The sequence below is a fragment of the Microcebus murinus genome, chromosome 20 (assembly GCF_040939455.1).
Source record: "Microcebus murinus isolate Inina chromosome 20, M.murinus_Inina_mat1.0, whole genome shotgun sequence".
NCBI lineage: Eukaryota > Metazoa > Chordata > Mammalia > Primates > Cheirogaleidae > Microcebus > Microcebus murinus.
The window spans coordinates 40419460-40434978 of NC_134123.1; the positions used below are offsets into that span (position 1 = coordinate 40419460).

The following is a 15519-nucleotide window of genomic DNA, read 5'->3' on the forward strand; positions in this document are numbered from 1 at the left end:
GGGGTGTGGACTTGCTAAAAATCGGCGATTAGCTATTGGATTCGAGCTTCATCTGGGTCATTTCACTAATGAATGCACCGAAAAGAGTTTCCTAATACATCTGTGAGGGTGGCAACTGAAAGAGAAATTTAAAGCTGACAGAATAGGCGAGGAAAGGCACAGGAGATTTCCAAACCCAGTAAGGAAGCCTTTCCCGAAATGGAAGAAAGAAAGGAGCAAATGAAAACACCGGTAGCCCGCCGGGGTCAGAGTCTGCTCATTAGAGAAAGTACCCTGACCAGGTTCACCCGTGGGTGGGTGGCGAGCTAGCGGCATTCAGAAGAGCGAGGCCCACAGTCTGTGCAGAAGACACCTGCACTCGGGCGTGTGTGGCGGCTCGATTCACAAGCAGCTCAGATGTTAAACCAAGGAGAAGCCAGGGAGTTCCCAACGCCCCAGGTGTCCTCAGCCCACGACTGGCTGCTGTGAAAATGCGAAGCCCGGGTCCCGGTCTCAGAGCAGGACAACCAGGAGGTGTGATGTACACCCCGGGGTTCCCAGGAGGATCAGGCTGAAGCTTGGACTTGGCCTCAAAGTGTCCCCTCGCCTGGCCACCCCCTTCCCCTTCCTGCTCCTCTACTCCTGGTGCCCCTCCACCCAGGGGCCAGACCTTAAACAGTCACCCGCAAGAGAATCCTGGTCCCAAAGAAGCCTTCTGGGGGACCCGTGCTGAGAGAGGTTGTGGGCATGGCCCGCTGGGGCTCTGCCCGACCCAGGTCTGGGAGATGCAACCTCCCAGCTCTGGGTCCCTGCAGGAAGTGTCGGCAAGAACAGGGCCAGTCCTCCAAAGGCCCAGGTGCAGGGAGCCCAGGCCAAGCAGCCTGTGGAAGAAGCCACATGCCGTGCCACCCCGGGAACACGACTGTAGGTCACGGCCCCTGCCACCTCCTCCTCCTCCTCCTCCTCCTCCTGCTCCTCCTCCTCTCCCCGACATGGAGCAGGGCTCAGAGACACCTCAGACGCTGCTAGCAAAGTCCAAAGGGCATCGGTTGCTCCTCCAAAGCGCACCCCCGACCCCCAGCAGGCCGCGTTGTCCAGCCAGCCCCTGGGCCTCCCCGGGGTGCCCGGCACAAAAGTGCAGACACCCACCTGACTGGCAATATCAGCTTGAGGACGTTTCTGCCACTCTAAGGACCCGCAGGCCAGCTGGGCCTCCGGGCAGGCAGGACAGAGAGCCCCGGAATCCGACGCGGCGGAGAGCTGGGTGTACGTCCCCACCAGGAGGCGGTCCCCACCTCCACGGCTCTCCCCTCGCGGGGAGCGGCAGCCGCAGGGCCTCAGAGAAGACACCAGGCTGGGCCCCCGCGGCACAGTGGGGGCACGTGCCCCGCGCGAGACTGCTGCGGCCGCCCTGCTGCCGGGTTCCTGGAGGGCTTCCTGGAAGCAGCGTCCACACCAAGCCCTTGGAAGGCCCAGGCGACGGAGGAGCCCGAGGTGGGGAGGAGCGAGTCAGGCAGGGGCCAAGGTGATGGGCCGGGCGGGGAGGAGCGTGTCACGCAGGGGCAGAGGACGGTGACAGGCCGGGCGGGAAGGAGCCGGTCAGGCAGGGGACCAGGACAGTGACGGGCCTGGCGGGGGAGGAGCGCCTCAGGCTGGGGCAGAGGAGACTGGGCTGGGTAGGGGTCAGGGTTACAGTTAGGGCGCCATTCACAATCGCAAAGATGTGGAAGCGCCCCGAGTGCCCATCGATCCACGGGTGCATTAATGAAATGTGGCGCGTGGACACCACGGAGTGCCGTTCAGCTATGAGGAACAGCGGTGAGAGGGCACCTCTCGTGTTCTCCCGGCCAGAGCTGGAACCCGTTCCAGTAAGCCAAGTGTCCCAAGAACGGACACAAGAGCGCCACGTGCGCGCGCTCGCCGGCAGATTGGTAGGAACCGATGGACACCTAAGTGGACACAGAGGAATCGCCTTCATCGGGTGGGTGTCGGGCGGGCGTGGGGAGGGGATGGGCGTGCACATCCATTAGGAATGGGGTGGGTGCGCACCAACCGGGGCATGGGCGCACTTGAAGCTCTGACCCGAGGGGGGAGGCGGGGACAGGGCGATGCAGCTGACCTTAACATTGGTACCCCCACCATACGCTGGGAGAAAATGAGAAATAAATGAATCAGAAAACGGGGGGGAGGGGGGCACGGGCAATACATGTCACCTCAATACGTGGACTCCCATGATCTGCTCGGAGAGAGAGAGAAAAGGAAATGTAATCATAGAGATAAGAGACACCTTTTCAGAAAATGAATCCGAAAAGAAAAGTAAAATGAGGCCTGTGGAGCAGGTCTGCGTGTGACTCCGGATCCCCCAACATCCAGTGCCACCACCAAAGATTCCTACGTGTAGCCCGTAGAACCCCAAAAGCAACGGGACGAGTTCTGGTCACATACTCGCTCAAAATGACGTCCTGGAATTCTCCTGGAACTCCCTCCCCTCTCAGCCTCTCAAGGTTTCCTCCAGCGTGTCGGTTCCCACAGACCAGACCTTTGGTCTGACACCTGACAGTCCAGATGCCACGCATGCTGCCGCGTGGCGGCGGTGTCACGGCTCGGGACAAGAGGAGGCCCCACGGTGCGGGCTGGGGCGCCAGGCACCGCGACGGGCGCTGAGGGTGGGGGTGATCCCCCGGACCGCCGCCGCGCTCCCAGAAAGGGGACAGAACAAGAGGCAAAAAACAAAAAAAACAAAAGCCTACGGCACCCGGTATTCCCGGGCGGTCTCCCATCCAAGTACTAACCAGGCCCGACCCTGCTTAGCTTCGGAGATCAGACGAGACCGGGCGCGTTCAGGCCGGCTTGGCCGGAGACGGTGGAGGGCGCCCCTGCCCCGCTCAAGAAGCCGAGCCTCTCTGCGCTTCCCCTCGCCGGCCGGGTCCGGCGGGCTCCGCGGGACTGGGGAGAGGGGCGGGGCGGCGTGGGGGGCTGTCCACACACACACACACACACACACACACACGCGTGCGCGCGCGCGCGAGATGGGCCTCCACGGGTGGACCCGCCAAGGTGGAGACCTTCCAGCCCCCCTCCTCTCCTCGCCTCGCCTCCTTCACCTACCCGCCCCCCACCCCCAGCGCGCCGCCGCTGCTGACTGCGCACGCGCGCGCGCGCGCGCGCGCGCGCGGGGCGCTCGACCTTTGCCCCCAGCCAGGGGCCGCCCTCCCCCACAAACCCTTTCAGCTGTGCCCCCCGCCCTGTGCGTGGGCTGCCGCCTATTCCCCAGGGCCAGGGCTGGGGCACAGCGCATGGGGGAGGGGAGCGAGTGTAGGGGCGTCTCTCGGGATGTGTCCCATGGGTGGGGTGGGGTGGGGTGGGGTGGGGTGGGGTGGGGTGGTTTGGGGGGCTCTGAAGAAATCAATCCCCTCTGTCTCCTCCCTCTGGAAAACCCCCAAGCCCTTGGAGAACTGCGGGCACCGCTACCGTGGGGGCCGGACCCTGCTCTGTGTCCTTCTCTGGCCCGGTCCAAGGGGCCTGGGCCTGGCCCGGGGTGGATTGGACCCCAACCACCCCGGGGTGTGGACTTGCTAAAAATCGGCGATTAGCTATTGGATTCGAGCTTCATCTGGGTCATTTCACTAATGAATGCACCGAAAAGAGTTTCCTAATACATCTGTGAGGGTGGCAACTGAAAGAGAAATTTAAAGCTGACAGAATAGGCGAGGAAAGGCACAGGAGATTTCCAAACCCAGTAAGGAAGCCTTTCCCGAAATGGAAGAAAGAAAGGAGCAAATGAAAACACCGGTAGCCCGCCGGGGTCAGAGTCTGCTCATTAGAGAAAGTACCCTGACCAGGTTCACCCGTGGGTGGGTGGCGAGCTAGCGGCATTCAGAAGAGCGAGGCCCACAGTCTGTGCAGAAGACACCTGCACTCGGGCGTGTGTGGCGGCTCGATTCACAAGCAGCTCAGATGTTAAACCAAGGAGAAGCCAGGGAGTTCCCAACGCCCCAGGTGTCCTCAGCCCACGACTGGCTGCTGTGAAAATGCGAAGCCCGGGTCCCGGTCTCAGAGCAGGACAACCAGGAGGTGTGATGTACACCCCGGGGTTCCCAGGAGGATCAGGCTGAAGCTTGGACTTGGCCTCAAAGTGTCCCCTCGCCTGGCCACCCCCTTCCCCTTCCTGCTCCTCTACTCCTGGTGCCCCTCCACCCAGGGGCCAGACCTTAAACAGTCACCCGCAAGAGAATCCTGGTCCCAAAGAAGCCTTCTGGGGGACCCGTGCTGAGAGAGGTTGTGGGCATGGCCCGCTGGGGCTCTGCCCGACCCAGGTCTGGGAGATGCAACCTCCCAGCTCTGGGTCCCTGCAGGAAGTGTCGGCAAGAACAGGGCCAGTCCTCCAAAGGCCCAGGTGCAGGGAGCCCAGGCCAAGCAGCCTGTGGAAGAAGCCACATGCCGTGCCACCCCGGGAACACGACTGTAGGTCACGGCCCCTGCCACCTCCTCCTCCTCCTCCTCCTGCTCCTCCTCCTCTCCCCGACATGGAGCAGGGCTCAGAGACACCTCAGACGCTGCTAGCAAAGTCCAAAGGGCATCGGTTGCTCCTCCAAAGCGCACCCCCGACCCCCAGCAGGCCGCGTTGTCCAGCCAGCCCCTGGGCCTCCCCGGGGTGCCCGGCACAAAAGTGCAGACACCCACCTGACTGGCAATATCAGCTTGAGGACGTTTCTGCCACTCTAAGGACCCGCAGGCCAGCTGGGCCTCCGGGCAGGCAGGACAGAGAGCCCCGGAATCCGACGCGGCGGAGAGCTGGGTGTACGTCCCCACCAGGAGGCGGTCCCCACCTCCACGGCTCTCCCCTCGCGGGGAGCGGCAGCCGCAGGGCCTCAGAGAAGACACCAGGCTGGGCCCCCGCGGCACAGTGGGGGCACGTGCCCCGCGCGAGACTGCTGCGGCCGCCCTGCTGCCGGGTTCCTGGAGGGCTTCCTGGAAGCAGCGTCCACACCAAGCCCTTGGAAGGCCCAGGCGACGGAGGAGCCCGAGGTGGGGAGGAGCGAGTCAGGCAGGGGCCAAGGTGATGGGCCGGGCGGGGAGGAGCGTGTCACGCAGGGGCAGAGGACGGTGACAGGCCGGGCGGGAAGGAGCCGGTCAGGCAGGGGACCAGGACAGTGACGGGCCTGGCGGGGGAGGAGCGCCTCAGGCTGGGGCAGAGGAGACTGGGCTGGGTAGGGGTCAGGGTTACAGTTAGGGCGCCATTCACAATCGCAAAGATGTGGAAGCGCCCCGAGTGCCCATCGATCCACGGGTGCATTAATGAAATGTGGCGCGTGGACACCACGGAGTGCCGTTCAGCTATGAGGAACAGCGGTGAGAGGGCACCTCTCGTGTTCTCCCGGCCAGAGCTGGAACCCGTTCCAGTAAGCCAAGTGTCCCAAGAACGGACACAAGAGCGCCACGTGCGCGCGCTCGCCGGCAGATTGGTAGGAACCGATGGACACCTAAGTGGACACAGAGGAATCGCCTTCATCGGGTGGGTGTCGGGCGGGCGTGGGGAGGGGATGGGCGTGCACATCCATTAGGAATGGGGTGGGTGCGCACCAACCGGGGCATGGGCGCACTTGAAGCTCTGACCCGAGGGGGGAGGCGGGGACAGGGCGATGCAGCTGACCTTAACATTGGTACCCCCACCATACGCTGGGAGAAAATGAGAAATAAATGAATCAGAAAACGGGGGGGAGGGGGGCACGGGCAATACATGTCACCTCAATACGTGGACTCCCATGATCTGCTCGGAGAGAGAGAGAAAAGGAAATGTAATCATAGAGATAAGAGACACCTTTTCAGAAAATGAATCCGAAAAGAAAAGTAAAATGAGGCCTGTGGAGCAGGTCTGCGTGTGACTCCGGATCCCCCAACATCCAGTGCCACCACCAAAGATTCCTACGTGTAGCCCGTAGAACCCCAAAAGCAACGGGACGAGTTCTGGTCACATACTCGCTCAAAATGACGTCCTGGAATTCTCCTGGAACTCCCTCCCCTCTCAGCCTCTCAAGGTTTCCTCCAGCGTGTCGGTTCCCACAGACCAGACCTTTGGTCTGACACCTGACAGTCCAGATGCCACGCATGCTGCCGCGTGGCGGCGGTGTCACGGCTCGGGACAAGAGGAGGCCCCACGGTGCGGGCTGGGGCGCCAGGCACCGCGACGGGCGCTGAGGGTGGGGGTGATCCCCCGGACCGCCGCCGCGCTCCCAGAAAGGGGACAGAACAAGAGGCAAAAAACAAAAAAAACAAAAGCCTACGGCACCCGGTATTCCCGGGCGGGCTCCCATCCAAGTACTAACCAGGCCCGACCCTGCTTAGCTTCGGAGATCAGACGAGACCGGGCGCGTTCAGGCCGGCTTGGCCGGAGACGGTGGAGGGCGCCCCTGCCCCGCTCAAGAAGCCGAGCCTCTCTGCGCTTCCCCTCGCCGGCCGGGTCCGGCGGGCTCCGCGGGACTGGGGAGAGGGGCGGGGCGGCGTGGGGGGCTGTCCACACACACACACACACACACGCGTGCGCGCGCGCGCGAGATGGGCCTCCACGGGTGGACCCGCCAAGGTGGAGACCTTCCAGCCCCCCTCCTCTCCTCGCCTCGCCTCCTTCACCTACCCGCCCCCCACCCCCAGCGCGCCGCCGCTGCTGACTGCGCACGCGCGCGCGGGGCGCTCGACCTTTGCCCCCAGCCAGGGGCCGCCCTCCCCCACAAACCCTTTCAGCTGTGCCCCCCGCCCTGTGCGTGGGCTGCCGCCTATTCCCCAGGGCCAGGGCTGGGGCACAGCGCATGGGGGAGGGGAGCGAGTGTAGGGGCGTCTCTCGGGATGTGTCCCATGGGTGGGGTGGGGTGGGGTGGGGTGGGGTGGGGTGGGGTGGTTTGGGGGGCTCTGAAGAAATCAATCCCCTCTGTCTCCTCCCTCTGGAAAACCCCCAAGCCCTTGGAGAACTGCGGGCACCGCTACCGTGGGGGCCGGACCCTGCTCTGTGTCCTTCTCTGGCCCGGTCCAAGGGGCCTGGGCCTGGCCCGGGGTGGATTGGACCCCAACCACCCCGGGGTGTGGACTTGCTAAAAATCGGCGATTAGCTATTGGATTCGAGCTTCATCTGGGTCATTTCACTAATGAATGCACCGAAAAGAGTTTCCTAATACATCTGTGAGGGTGGCAACTGAAAGAGAAATTTAAAGCTGACAGAATAGGCGAGGAAAGGCACAGGAGATTTCCAAACCCAGTAAGGAAGCCTTTCCCGAAATGGAAGAAAGAAAGGAGCAAATGAAAACACCGGTAGCCCGCCGGGGTCAGAGTCTGCTCATTAGAGAAAGTACCCTGACCAGGTTCACCCGTGGGTGGGTGGCGAGCTAGCGGCATTCAGAAGAGCGAGGCCCACAGTCTGTGCAGAAGACACCTGCACTCGGGCGTGTGTGGCGGCTCGATTCACAAGCAGCTCAGATGTTAAACCAAGGAGAAGCCAGGGAGTTCCCAACGCCCCAGGTGTCCTCAGCCCACGACTGGCTGCTGTGAAAATGCGAAGCCCGGGTCCCGGTCTCAGAGCAGGACAACCAGGAGGTGTGATGTACACCCCGGGGTTCCCAGGAGGATCAGGCTGAAGCTTGGACTTGGCCTCAAAGTGTCCCCTCGCCTGGCCACCCCCTTCCCCTTCCTGCTCCTCTACTCCTGGTGCCCCTCCACCCAGGGGCCAGACCTTAAACAGTCACCCGCAAGAGAATCCTGGTCCCAAAGAAGCCTTCTGGGGGACCCGTGCTGAGAGAGGTTGTGGGCATGGCCCGCTGGGGCTCTGCCCGACCCAGGTCTGGGAGATGCAACCTCCCAGCTCTGGGTCCCTGCAGGAAGTGTCGGCAAGAACAGGGCCAGTCCTCCAAAGGCCCAGGTGCAGGGAGCCCAGGCCAAGCAGCCTGTGGAAGAAGCCACATGCCGTGCCACCCCGGGAACACGACTGTAGGTCACGGCCCCTGCCACCTCCTCCTCCTCCTCCTCCTGCTCCTCCTCCTCTCCCCGACATGGAGCAGGGCTCAGAGACACCTCAGACGCTGCTAGCAAAGTCCAAAGGGCATCGGTTGCTCCTCCAAAGCGCACCCCCGACCCCCAGCAGGCCGCGTTGTCCAGCCAGCCCCTGGGCCTCCCCGGGGTGCCCGGCACAAAAGTGCAGACACCCACCTGACTGGCAATATCAGCTTGAGGACGTTTCTGCCACTCTAAGGACCCGCAGGCCAGCTGGGCCTCCGGGCAGGCAGGACAGAGAGCCCCGGAATCCGACGCGGCGGAGAGCTGGGTGTACGTCCCCACCAGGAGGCGGTCCCCACCTCCACGGCTCTCCCCTCGCGGGGAGCGGCAGCCGCAGGGCCTCAGAGAAGACACCAGGCTGGGCCCCCGCGGCACAGTGGGGGCACGTGCCCCGCGCGAGACTGCTGCGGCCGCCCTGCTGCCGGGTTCCTGGAGGGCTTCCTGGAAGCAGCGTCCACACCAAGCCCTTGGAAGGCCCAGGCGACGGAGGAGCCCGAGGTGGGGAGGAGCGAGTCAGGCAGGGGCCAAGGTGATGGGCCGGGCGGGGAGGAGCGTGTCACGCAGGGGCAGAGGACGGTGACAGGCCGGGCGGGAAGGAGCCGGTCAGGCAGGGGACCAGGACAGTGACGGGCCTGGCGGGGGAGGAGCGCCTCAGGCTGGGGCAGAGGAGACTGGGCTGGGTAGGGGTCAGGGTTACAGTTAGGGCGCCATTCACAATCGCAAAGATGTGGAAGCGCCCCGAGTGCCCATCGATCCACGGGTGCATTAATGAAATGTGGCGCGTGGACACCACGGAGTGCCGTTCAGCTATGAGGAACAGCGGTGAGAGGGCACCTCTCGTGTTCTCCCGGCCAGAGCTGGAACCCGTTCCAGTAAGCCAAGTGTCCCAAGAACGGACACAAGAGCGCCACGTGCGCGCGCTCGCCGGCAGATTGGTAGGAACCGATGGACACCTAAGTGGACACAGAGGAATCGCCTTCATCGGGTGGGTGTCGGGCGGGCGTGGGGAGGGGATGGGCGTGCACATCCATTAGGAATGGGGTGGGTGCGCACCAACCGGGGCATGGGCGCACTTGAAGCTCTGACCCGAGGGGGGAGGCGGGGACAGGGCGATGCAGCTGACCTTAACATTGGTACCCCCACCATACGCTGGGAGAAAATGAGAAATAAATGAATCAGAAAACGGGGGGGAGGGGGGCACGGGCAATACATGTCACCTCAATACGTGGACTCCCATGATCTGCTCGGAGAGAGAGAGAAAAGGAAATGTAATCATAGAGATAAGAGACACCTTTTCAGAAAATGAATCCGAAAAGAAAAGTAAAATGAGGCCTGTGGAGCAGGTCTGCGTGTGACTCCGGATCCCCCAACATCCAGTGCCACCACCAAAGATTCCTACGTGTAGCCCGTAGAACCCCAAAAGCAACGGGACGAGTTCTGGTCACATACTCGCTCAAAATGACGTCCTGGAATTCTCCTGGAACTCCCTCCCCTCTCAGCCTCTCAAGGTTTCCTCCAGCGTGTCGGTTCCCACAGACCAGACCTTTGGTCTGACACCTGACAGTCCAGATGCCACGCATGCTGCCGCGTGGCGGCGGTGTCACGGCTCGGGACAAGAGGAGGCCCCACGGTGCGGGCTGGGGCGCCAGGCACCGCGACGGGCGCTGAGGGTGGGGGTGATCCCCCGGACCGCCGCCGCGCTCCCAGAAAGGGGACAGAACAAGAGGCAAAAAACAAAAAAAACAAAAGCCTACGGCACCCGGTATTCCCGGGCGGGCTCCCATCCAAGTACTAACCAGGCCCCACCCTGCTTAGCTTCGGAGATCAGACGAGACCGGGCGCGTTCAGGCCGGCTTGGCCGGAGACGGTGGAGGGCGCCCCTGCCCCGCTCAAGAAGCCGAGCCTCTCTGCGCTTCCCCTCGCCGGCCGGGTCCGGCGGGCTCCGCGGGACTGGGGAGAGGGGCGGGGCGGCGTGGGGGGCTGTCCACACACACACACACACACACGCGTGCGCGCGCGCGCGAGATGGGCCTCCACGGGTGGACCCGCCAAGGTGGAGACCTTCCAGCCCCCCTCCTCTCCTCGCCTCGCCTCCTTCACCTACCCGCCCCCCACCCCCAGCGCGCCGCCGCTGCTGACTGCGCACGCGCGCGCGGGGCGCTCGACCTTTGCCCCCAGCCAGGGGCCGCCCTCCCCCACAAACCCTTTCAGCTGTGCCCCCCGCCCTGTGCGTGGGCTGCCGCCTATTCCCCAGGGCCAGGGCTGGGGCACAGCGCATGGGGGAGGGGAGCGAGTGTAGGGGCGTCTCTCGGGATGTGTCCCATGGGTGGGGTGGGGTGGGGTGGGGTGGGGTGGGGTGGGGTGGTTTGGGGGGCTCTGAAGAAATCAATCCCCTCTGTCTCCTCCCTCTGGAAAACCCCCAAGCCCTTGGAGAACTGCGGGCACCGCTACCGTGGGGGCCGGACCCTGCTCTGTGTCCTTCTCTGGCCCGGTCCAAGGGGCCTGGGCCTGGCCCGGGGTGGATTGGACCCCAACCACCCCGGGGTGTGGACTTGCTAAAAATCGGCGATGAGCTATTGGATTCGAGCTTCATCTGGGTCATTTCACTAATGAATGCTCCGAAAAGAGTTTCCTAATACATCTGTGAGGGTGGCAACTGAAAGAGAAATTTAAAGCTGACAGAATAGGCGAGGAAAGGCACAGGAGATTTCCAAACCCAGTAAGGAAGCCTTTCCCGAAATGGAAGAAAGAAAGGAGCAAATGAAAACACCGGTAGCCCGCCGGGGTCAGAGTCTGCTCCTTAGAGAAAGTACCCTGACCAGGTTCACCCGTGGGTGGGTGGCGAGCTAGCGGCATTCAGAAGAGCGAGGCCCGCAGTCTGTGCAGAAGACACCTGCACTCGGGCGTGTGTGGCGGCACGATTCACAAGCAGCTCAGATGTTAAACCAAGGAGAAGCCAGGGAGTTCCCAACGCCCGAGGTGTCCTCAGCCCACGACTGGCTGCTGTGAAAATGCGAAGCCCGGGTCCCGGTCTCAGAGCAGGACAACCAGGAGGTGTGATGTACACCCCGGGGTTCCCAGGAGGATCAGGCTGAAGCTTGGACTTGGCCTCAAAGTGTCCCCTCGCCTGGCCACCCCCTTCCCCTTCCTGCTCCTCTACTCCTGGTGCCCCTCCACCCAGGGGCCAGACCTTAAACAGTCACCCGCAAGAGAATCCTGGTCCCAAAGAAGCCTTCTGGGGGACCCGTGCTGAGAGAGGTTGTGGGCATGGCCCGCTGGGGCTCTGCCCGACCCAGGTCTGGGAGATGCAACCTCCCAGCTCTGGGTCCCTGCAGGAAGTGTCGGCAAGAACAGGGCCAGTCCTCCAAAGGCCCAGGTGCAGGGAGCCCAGGCCAAGCAGCCTGTGGAAGAAGCCACATGCCGTGCCACCCCGGGAACACGACTGTAGGTCACGGCCCCTGCCACCTCCTCCTCCTCCTCCTCCTCCTCCTGCTCCTCCTCCTCTCCCCGACATGGAGCAGGGCTCAGAGACACCTCAGACGCTGCTAGCAAAGTCCAAAGGGCATCGGTTGCTCCTCCAAAGCGCACCCCCGACCCCCAGCAGGCCGCGTTGTCCAGCCAGCCCCTGGGCCTCCCCGGGGTGCCCGGCACAAAAGTGCAGACACCCACCTGACTGGCAATATCAGCTTGAGGACGTTTCTGCCACTCTAAGGACCCGCAGGCCAGCTGGGCCTCCGGGCAGGCAGGACAGAGAGCCCCGGAATCCGACGCGGCGGAGAGCTGGGTGTACGTCCCCACCAGGAGGCGGTCCCCACCTCCACGGCTCTCCCCTCGCGGGGAGCGGCAGCCGCAGGGCCTCAGAGAAGACACCAGGCTGGGCCCCCGCGGCACAGTGGGGGCACGTGCCCCGCGCGAGACTGCTGCGGCCGCCCTGCTGCCGGGTTCCTGGAGGGCTTCCTGGAAGCAGCGTCCACACCAAGCCCTTGGAAGGCCCAGGCGACGGAGGAGCCCGAGGTGGGGAGGAGCGAGTCAGGCAGGGGCCAAGGTGATGGGCCGGGCGGGGAGGAGCGTGTCACGCAGGGGCAGAGGACGGTGACAGGCCGGGCGGGAAGGAGCCGGTCAGGCAGGGGACCAGGACAGTGACGGGCCTGGCGGGGGAGGAGCGCCTCAGGCTGGGGCAGAGGAGACTGGGCTGGGTAGGGGTCAGGGTTACAGTTAGGGCGCCATTCACAATCGCAAAGATGTGGAAGCGCCCCGAGTGCCCATCGATCCACGGGTGCATTAATGAAATGTGGCGCGTGGACACCACGGAGTGCCGTTCAGCTATGAGGAACAGCGGTGAGAGGGCACCTCTCGTGTTCTCCCGGCCAGAGCTGGAACCCGTTCCAGTAAGCCAAGTGTCCCAAGAACGGACACAAGAGCGCCACGTGCGCGCGCTCGCCGGCAGATTGGTAGGAACCGATGGACACCTAAGTGGACACAGAGGAATCGCCTTCATCGGGTGGGTGTCGGGCGGGCGTGGGGAGGGGATGGGCGTGCACATCCATTAGGAATGGGGTGGGTGCGCACCAACCGGGGCATGGGCGCACTTGAAGCTCTGACCCGAGGGGGGAGGCGGGGACAGGGCGATGCAGCTGACCTTAACATTGGTACCCCCACCATACGCTGGGAGAAAATGAGAAATAAATGAATCAGAAAACGGGGGGGAGGGGGGCACGGGCAATACATGTCACCTCAATACGTGGACTCCCATGATCTGCTCGGAGAGAGAGAGAAAAGGAAATGTAATCATAGAGATAAGAGACACCTTTTCAGAAAATGAATCCGAAAAGAAAAGTAAAATGAGGCCTGTGGAGCAGGTCTGCGTGTGACTCCGGATCCCCCAACATCCAGTGCCACCACCAAAGATTCCTACGTGTAGCCCGTAGAACCCCAAAAGCAACGGGACGAGTTCTGGTCACATACTCGCTCAAAATGACGTCCTGGAATTCTCCTGGAACTCCCTCCCCTCTCAGCCTCTCAAGGTTTCCTCCAGCGTGTCGGTTCCCACAGACCAGACCTTTGGTCTGACACCTGACAGTCCAGATGCCACGCATGCTGCCGCGTGGCGGCGGTGTCACGGCTCGGGACAAGAGGAGGCCCCACGGTGCGGGCTGGGGCGCCAGGCACCGCGACGGGCGCTGAGGGTGGGGGTGATCCCCCGGACCGCCGCCGCGCTCCCAGAAAGGGGACAGAACAAGAGGCAAAAAACAAAAAAAACAAAAGCCTACGGCACCCGGTATTCCCGGGCGGGCTCCCATCCAAGTACTAACCAGGCCCGACCCTGCTTAGCTTCGGAGATCAGACGAGACCGGGCGCGTTCAGGCCGGCTTGGCCGGAGACGGTGGAGGGCGCCCCTGCCCCGCTCAAGAAGCCGAGCCTCTCTGCGCTTCCCCTCGCCGGCCGGGTCCGGCGGGCTCCGCGGGACTGGGGAGAGGGGCGGGGCGGCGTGGGGGGCTGTCCACACACACACACACACACACGCGTGCGCGCGCGCGCGAGATGGGCCTCCACGGGTGGACCCGCCAAGGTGGAGACCTTCCAGCCCCCCTCCTCTCCTCGCCTCGCCTCCTTCACCTACCCGCCCCCCACCCCCAGCGCGCCGCCGCTGCTGACTGCGCACGCGCGCGCGGGGCGCTCGACCTTTGCCCCCAGCCAGGGGCCGCCCTCCCCCACAAACCCTTTCAGCTGTGCCCCCCGCCCTGTGCGTGGGCTGCCGCCTATTCCCCAGGGCCAGGGCTGGGGCACAGCGCATGGGGGAGGGGAGCGAGTGTAGGGGCGTCTCTCGGGATGTGTCCCATGGGTGGGGTGGGGTGGGGTGGGGTGGGGTGGGGTGGGGTGGTTTGGGGGGCTCTGAAGAAATCAATCCCCTCTGTCTCCTCCCTCTGGAAAACCCCCAAGCCCTTGGAGAACTGCGGGCACCGCTACCGTGGGGGCCGGACCCTGCTCTGTGTCCTTCTCTGGCCCGGTCCAAGGGGCCTGGGCCTGGCCCGGGGTGGATTGGACCCCAACCACCCCGGGGTGTGGACTTGCTAAAAATCGGCGATGAGCTATTGGATTCGAGCTTCATCTGGGTCATTTCACTAATGAATGCTCCGAAAAGAGTTTCCTAATACATCTGTGAGGGTGGCAACTGAAAGAGAAATTTAAAGCTGACAGAATAGGCGAGGAAAGGCACAGGAGATTTCCAAACCCAGTAAGGAAGCCTTTCCCGAAATGGAAGAAAGAAAGGAGCAAATGAAAACACCGGTAGCCCGCCGGGGTCAGAGTCTGCTCCTTAGAGAAAGTACCCTGACCAGGTTCACCCGTGGGTGGGTGGCGAGCTAGCGGCATTCAGAAGAGCGAGGCCCGCAGTCTGTGCAGAAGACACCTGCACTCGGGCGTGTGTGGCGGCACGATTCACAAGCAGCTCAGATGTTAAACCAAGGAGAAGCCAGGGAGTTCCCAACGCCCCAGGTGTCCTCAGCCCACGACTGGCTGCTGTGAAAATGCGAAGCCCGGGTCCCGGTCTCAGAGCAGGACAACCAGGAGGTGTGATGTACACCCCGGGGTTCCCAGGAGGATCAGGCTGAAGCTTGGACTTGGCCTCAAAGTGTCCCCTCGCCTGGCCACCCCCTTCCCCTTCCTGCTCCTCTACTCCTGGTGCCCCTCCACCCAGGGGCCAGACCTTAAACAGTCACCCGCAAGAGAATCCTGGTCCCAAAGAAGCCTTCTGGGGGACCCGTGCTGAGAGAGGTTGTGGGCATGGCCCGCTGGGGCTCTGCCCGACCCAGGTCTGGGAGATGCAACCTCCCAGCTCTGGGTCCCTGCAGGAAGTGTCGGCAAGAACAGGGCCAGTCCTCCAAAGGCCCAGGTGCAGGGAGCCCAGGCCAAGCAGCCTGTGGAAGAAGCCACATGCCGTGCCACCCCGGGAACACGACTGTAGGTCACGGCCCCTGCCACCTCCTCCTCCTCCTCCTCCTCCTCCTGCTCCTCCTCCTCTCCCCGACATGGAGCAGGGCTCAGAGACACCTCAGACGCTGCTAGCAAAGTCCAAAGGGCATCGGTTGCTCCTCCAAAGCGCACCCCCGACCCCCAGCAGGCCGCGTTGTCCAGCCAGCCCCTGGGCCTCCCCGGGGTGCCCGGCACAAAAGTGCAGACACCCACCTGACTGGCAATATCAGCTTGAGGACGTTTCTGCCACTCTAAGGACCCGCAGGCCAGCTGGGCCTCCGGGCAGGCAGGACAGAGAGCCCCGGAATCCGACGCGGCGGAGAGCTGGGTGTACGTCCCCACCAGGAGGCGGTCCCCACCTCCACGGCTCTCCCCTCGCGGGGAGCGGCAGCCGCAGGGCCTCAGAGAAGACACCAGGCTGGGCCCCCGCGGCACAGTGGGGGCACGTGCCCCGCGCGAGACTGCTGCGGCCGCCCTGCTGCCGGGTTCCTGGAGGGCTTCCTGGAAGCAGCGTCCACACCAAGCCCT

General features: G+C 63.6%; 4 pseudogenes; all 4 read right to left on the reverse strand.

Annotated features, from left to right (window-relative positions):
- Window positions 1-2722: 2722 nt before the first annotated feature.
- Window positions 2723-2841, reverse strand: LOC142862733 (uncharacterized; annotated as a pseudogene).
- A 3415-nt stretch (window positions 2842-6256) lies between these two features.
- Window positions 6257-6375, reverse strand: LOC142862852 (uncharacterized; annotated as a pseudogene).
- Window positions 6376-9766: 3391 nt separating this feature from the next.
- Window positions 9767-9885, reverse strand: LOC142862875 (uncharacterized; annotated as a pseudogene).
- A 3397-nt stretch (window positions 9886-13282) lies between these two features.
- LOC142862853 (uncharacterized) lies at window positions 13283-13401 on the reverse strand (annotated as a pseudogene).
- Between the last annotated feature and the right edge of the window lie 2118 nt (window positions 13402-15519).